The 6000-nt window shown below is 37.4% G+C and overlaps 1 long non-coding RNA gene across 1 annotated transcript in view; it reads left to right on the plus strand.

The window, feature by feature from the left end:
- LOC110017292 overlaps positions 1–5760 on the plus strand; it is a 43198-nt gene extending 37438 nt beyond the window's left edge. Inside the window, exon 2 of the long non-coding RNA XR_002292655.2 lies at positions 5005–5760. This is a non-coding gene — a long non-coding RNA (uncharacterized LOC110017292). The remainder of the gene's footprint in view (positions 1–5004) is intronic.
- The last annotated feature ends 240 nt before the right edge of the window (positions 5761–6000 follow it).

Genomic DNA, 6000 nt, shown 5'->3' on the forward strand with positions numbered 1-6000 from the left:
TAGTGACTCAAACGGGATGTTGCTTCATTCAGCAAGCTAGAAGCAGATCCAAACGATCCTTCATGACCCATTAACCCGTTGAAGTGGATTTATCGGGGTGAAGGGGAGATTACCGCTTGGCTGTTGAGACCTAAGCCAGTTAAACACATAGATTTGTCTTTTTCTCTGTTTCAGTACTCAATCAGATTAACAAAAAGGAGCTTTTCCAAATTGTCCTTCAAAGGATGTAAGTCTTAAAAACACAAGCTTGGAGCCGCAAGTGGGTCAAACGGAGAAAACCAAATGGTTTTGAAGTTTTTGTGCTTTTTCTGAAGTTGACTGTTGGATTATGATCCTGTCAACATTGTGCACAAACAGAATTGGCTGTGAAATGCCTCTTATCAGCTTTGATATTTGTTTTTATAGTTTAGATGGTGGCATTTTTTAAGTACTTTTAGAAAGTAATATTTTTGTAGATACAAAACAGTTCAAAATGTGCTATAAAATAAAGATACGAGACATTTCTTTTGTCTCTTAGACCATTGAGAGCTGTTACCAAGAGTGTTTAACGAGTGTTTTAATACATTTATAGAGATACGTTTTTATAATTGTTATGATCTATAATTTTCCACCCATTATCTGGCATATAGGTTAATGTTCTCTTCTCTACATTACTGTGGACTTTGCATCAATTTTCAGTCTGTATCTTGGGCCTCAGTCACAACTGCCCTCAGGTGTAGTTTGTGTGGACATCCTAACTACAGGCACGTATGTATCATCTTCACACCTCATGGATACAGTGCGAGGTCAGTGACTATACCTTACTAAAAGATTAAGAGGAAGGAAAGCATAGACAAAATGACTAGTTAGCTCTGTGAGAGGACACAAAGTGTGAAGTTTCAACCTGGAATCAGAACTTTGTGTGAATGATGGCTGTCTGTTGTTACTGTCCTGGGTTATTGTGTGGAAGTTAATAAAACTGCACCAAAAAAATGTATAGATAAAACCAAGTGAATTAGAACAGAGTTTTTAAGACTTTACAATAAATCTACTTTAAACTTTCTTCATATTGTTATTAGTTTAATCCACAGCATAATAGTTTTTTTTGTTTATAAAAGCCTTACAATGTATGTGTTTTTGAATGTATTTTGTATTTTAGTAAAAGTAATTTTTTTAGAGTTCTTTGTATTGACACTTCGAAATATACTTGTTTTAACTTTTTTTTTAACAATGTCTATGTTTACATTTTATCAATGTATGTGTGAATGCAAATATATATGTTATTATAAAAATATTTTTTTTAATGGTTCAGTATTTAGGGTGGAATTTTGCAGCCTCTGAAAAGTTATTTGATACATAAACTGTTTGAAAAGTGCTCTAGAAACAACTAATGGACTGACTGACTTATTGCCAAAATGATTCATTAATTTAACGGTTCAGGCAAAAAAAATGCTTTTGGTTAGTTTTCAAAGTCGGACTTTCTAGTTTTATAAATGGAGATTCTACATTTGTTTAGTTTAAAACAGCAGGAAACCTGAGGAAAGTAGAGATGCCGTGTTCCCTCGTTTATTGCTGTTTTAAAAATAACCTAATCTGCTGATTAGTCAATTTTATTTTTTTCTGTTTTTCTAGATATTTTAAGACTGTAAAAACTCAAAAAACATTTCATATACTTTTCTTAAACGCCCAAAGTTCAAACTTTTGTAAAAATATGTCCAGTGTTACAGAATACAAACAAAGATCAGATCACGGTCAGAGATTTATGGAGATTTGGGAACAAATTCTGTACAGGAAACACTGCGTGAAGGAGACTGATTGACAACCGTCTACAACTATTCAGGATGCAGAACACAGTGTAAAGAGAAATAAATAAATAAACTTTGCAAACTTGCACAAAAAAAATCAATGGAAGGTGAATTGTGATGTAGCAATGAACAATCAAAGTATGTTGAATTGCATTGTAGACTTGTGAATGGGAATCAAATCGATCCCCTTATCTGGCAGAGATACCAAACCCACGTTTGCACCACAAAAGGTTTCTTTTATTAAAAGGGCTGTGCAAAAACATCCACGATTTTAGAGGGCAGTTTTGAAGTATGTGTAGTCTGTTGCAGCAGACTTTTTTTTATTTATTTATTTTTTTCTATTTCATTCAATGTGTTTTTTTTGCATCTAAGTGATTATTTTGTCATTTCCAGTGAATTGTTGTGGGTTTTTTGCATGACCCATTGCAGGAGTCTCTACCTTCAAGCCCTTTTCTTACCAAATATCTGACCTGGTTTACTTATATAGCATCGCATGAAACGGGATTTCCCACACAGTGACTCGAGTCACAGTGAGAAATGTCATCCCAGCTCTCCCTTTTTTGCCCCTTGTGTACCCGCGGCTAGCTTGGATTCTGCTCATCATGTATAAATAGAAAGTCCAGGTTGAGATTGAAGCGTGCAGCGCCATCCCATCCACGAGAGCTCCCCCACATGACTCACGGCCCTCAGACGAGCCGCGCTCAGATACCAGACCTCCACAAATATGGTGCGATCACGAGAGGACTCTCAGCGGGGCACCGGGCCAGTTGGGTCGCATTGGTGACGACCTCGCCCACATTCTTTGTGATACTCTGTCAGATCCCCGGAAATACACCCTCACCGACACGTGGCGCCCTTACAGCCCCCACAGCTGCTCTGAAAAATCAGTCTTTATGATGGGGCCGTCATGGAAATTTGTCAGCAAGAGGAATGTTTCTGAAATATTTACAGAAATATCCAATAAAATTCCTGGTACAGGAAGAGATTGAGACAATGCAAAGCTTGTGTTGAAGTTTTTTTTTTTGGACATAATTTGGTCCAATAAGTTGAAAAAGAACTTAATTTTGAGGGTTTTTCCTTCATGCAAATAATCTCCCTGAGTAACCCCCAACCCTAACCCCTCAAACACCGTGAAGCAACTTAACACCTCTATGTATGACATGTTTTGCATACATTCCTGAGTAATTTTCCACATGAGGGACGTGGCGTGGAAGAGCCAGGAAGCAGAGGAGGAGCAGAAACTTTACGGCTGGGTGTTTGAACCCCGTAAACCTTATTAGAAACTCTGTCCGACCACAAAGAATTTTAGTTTCAGCTTTCAAATCTTAGAAGTTTCAGCAATGATTGGGTTTTCAAGAAACTGGTGCACCGTTTTACAATGAACTGAGCTACGCTATGCAGATCATTCATCAGCTCTTGCCCTCTTTGATTGAATCATAAAGGACAAATCAGTAAAACAGACTGCTAAATGTAGAGGCTTGTGTTTCGTTTTTACCAAAAACTCAACCTTTAAACTCTTTTTAATTGGAAGGTGCAGACATATTTGGATCACCTTACTGTTTAGAAGTGAAACCATCAGGTGGAAAGCACATTCTCGAATACCAAGAGCTGTCACTGCGCCGTTTGTGATGTTACTGACTGTGGCGACGCCCACACATTGCAAAAAGACGGCGGGAATATTTGATGAGCAAGAATAGATCTCTTAGATCTTGAAGATCTATTAACCTACAAAGAAACATGAATCACCACTGTTTATAAAGCCAGACTCTGGGGTTTTTGGGTGAACCTCACTTAGCTTTTCTTGTCAAAAAGGGTTTAGCCAAATGATGACGGCACATTATTGGAAGAACTGAGATTTTCAGAGCTACTTTGGTGTTTCTGTTCATTGGTTTCGCTTTTTAATGGCAACCTTAGTTGTGATAATTTTAATTAACTCTGTAGAAATGTTTAAATGATTAAATAATGCCAGTAAAAATGGATTTAAAAACCTTTTCTGACCTATTTGTCAAAAGAGTCAGATTTCTGAATGAGTAACGCGTTTCCCCTGGTAATTCTTATGTGAACTCTGATTTGAACTTCTTTCAGTCTTTTTTTTTTTGGTGTCAGGTGTGGGATCTGAAACTGTAGCTTTTTCCTGGATTTCTATCGTTTAAATCTGTTGTGGCACTGCATTAAAAAAATTAACAGTAATCGCGGGGGTTACGTTCCTCAACCCCCCACGAATAACGAAAATCCGCGAATAATGCAGAGCTAGAGCCTCTGCAGAGTCAGAACCTTTTTCTGCCGTTGGGTTCATTTCCAGAGGCTGGAGATGATGCAGGGCGTTTGGATGGCATCTTAAACGCGTAAACAATACTTTACAGTAAAGTACAGAGTAAATCGTTTTTCAAAATTCGCGGAATGAGCGCTGTTCTTCGCCTCACGCTTGTGACTTCACGCCATCTGCGGCCACCCGCGAATAGGCGGGGCGCGAATATTAAACCGCGAATGGGCGGGGGATTACTGTACTCTCAAAACACAACAAAATTATTGTTTTTCTACAGATAACAAGAGTAAAAACTAGTTTTCCTAAAAATGGGGGTTTTGATTTACTTGCAAGTGAACTCTGGTGCGGTTTAGTAGAGATGTGAGTGCAAATCCTGCTACCAAAAAGTGGAAAATAAGTAACATAAACACTGTGGTACTGAATGGCAAAAAGCCACCTCCTCCAAGCGCAAAAAACGTTTTTTCAATTAATGCTGGTTTTTTCAACATTATTTTGTTTCCGTTAGGCAAATTTATTATCTCAAATCCAATTAGCACAATTTTAATGCAGCCAATGACAACATTCAGGAAAGATGGGTGTTTGGTTTTTGAAAAAAGATGTTTTTTGTTTTCACTTACTTCTGTGAAGTCAGAAAATGCAGCCTTGTGGCAGATAAGAATCACTTTATTCAAATATCAAAAACACAGAGGTGACTGTTCTCAAGAAGAATTCCACTTACTCATTTCAGTTTTGCCAAACTGCTTTTTAAACTGTTTTTTTTTTTCAATTAACATAAATCTTTTATATGATTCCGGCATTAAAAAAATGTGGTTAACTCCAGAAAAAACCTGTGATCTGACTTTTACTTTAAATTGACCACAAATGATGCTTCACGCTGTTTCTTTATGAGCGTGTAAAGCAAAAGTATGTTCAGTCATCTCAAATGCTGACATGTTCTGGTTTCATCTTTTGCAGATACTGAGAGCCCCCCCGGTCAGTCCTCCACAGCCCCTGCATCCAGACGATCGATGAAACGCCTGTGAATGAGAAGGACGTAAATGTGAAAGCAGTTGATGCTGGATTCGGTTTCACCCCATTTTAGCGCCACTTTTTTCATTGTCAAAGAAACTCTCTTGCACTGTATCAACCAAAATTGTAACTACTTCTGCTTTTTTCTGAGCTCTTGCATCCTGTATGGGCCCCTGTGGTGCTCAGGGTGGTTGGGAAGTACCTAGTGTTACAACCGTCATGGTTTCTCAGCTGAAAGCCAAAGTAGACCTTTTGGTTAGCCTTTAACTAAACCTTTTGATCAAAAGATTGAACTTTTTAAACATTATGTTGTTACTGTAAGTTATTTAAATTTCATGCTTTTGTGTCATAAAACTTAAAAGTATGTGGATTTGAGGTTTTTACTTTAACTTTGATCATAAATACTGGCAATCATTTCTGGACTTTTAAACATTCTTTTTAAATATTTTTCTTTTAGAAAAAAATTGTGCACTTATCTTAATAAATATCTCAGATGCTTTCTGGGTTGGGTTTCTTGAAGCATGCGAGATGTGAGTTTCCTCTGCTTGCAGCTGCAGAGGACTAACGCTTTCTGTCACCTATTACTTGCAGTTTCTGTGAAGTTCATTTATCTTGACCTTGTGACTGCTACAAGATTGACTATTAACCACAACTTCTAGAGCTAATGCTCTGCTCATTAGATGCTCTCTAAAGGAATTTGAATTTGGAAAAACATCAGCTTGTGTTTAATTGTAATCTGAAAATCTTGAGAGGCAACAGTTTGGGAAGAAATCTGAATTACCAATTAAGTTTTTTCATAGCATCTGGTTCAGTTGTATTTTTTCTTTGATATCCCTCAGCTACGTGCTCCACTTGTGTTTTCAAGTTAAGAGACTGTTTTCCTTGACCATGTTCAAAATGTTTAACCAAACTTCCATACAGAAAGTGAAAGTATCTAAACTG

Source organism: Oryzias latipes, chromosome 20 (genome assembly GCF_002234675.1).
Source record: "Oryzias latipes chromosome 20, ASM223467v1".
In the NCBI taxonomy this organism is placed as follows: Eukaryota; Metazoa; Chordata; class Actinopteri; order Beloniformes; family Adrianichthyidae; genus Oryzias; species Oryzias latipes.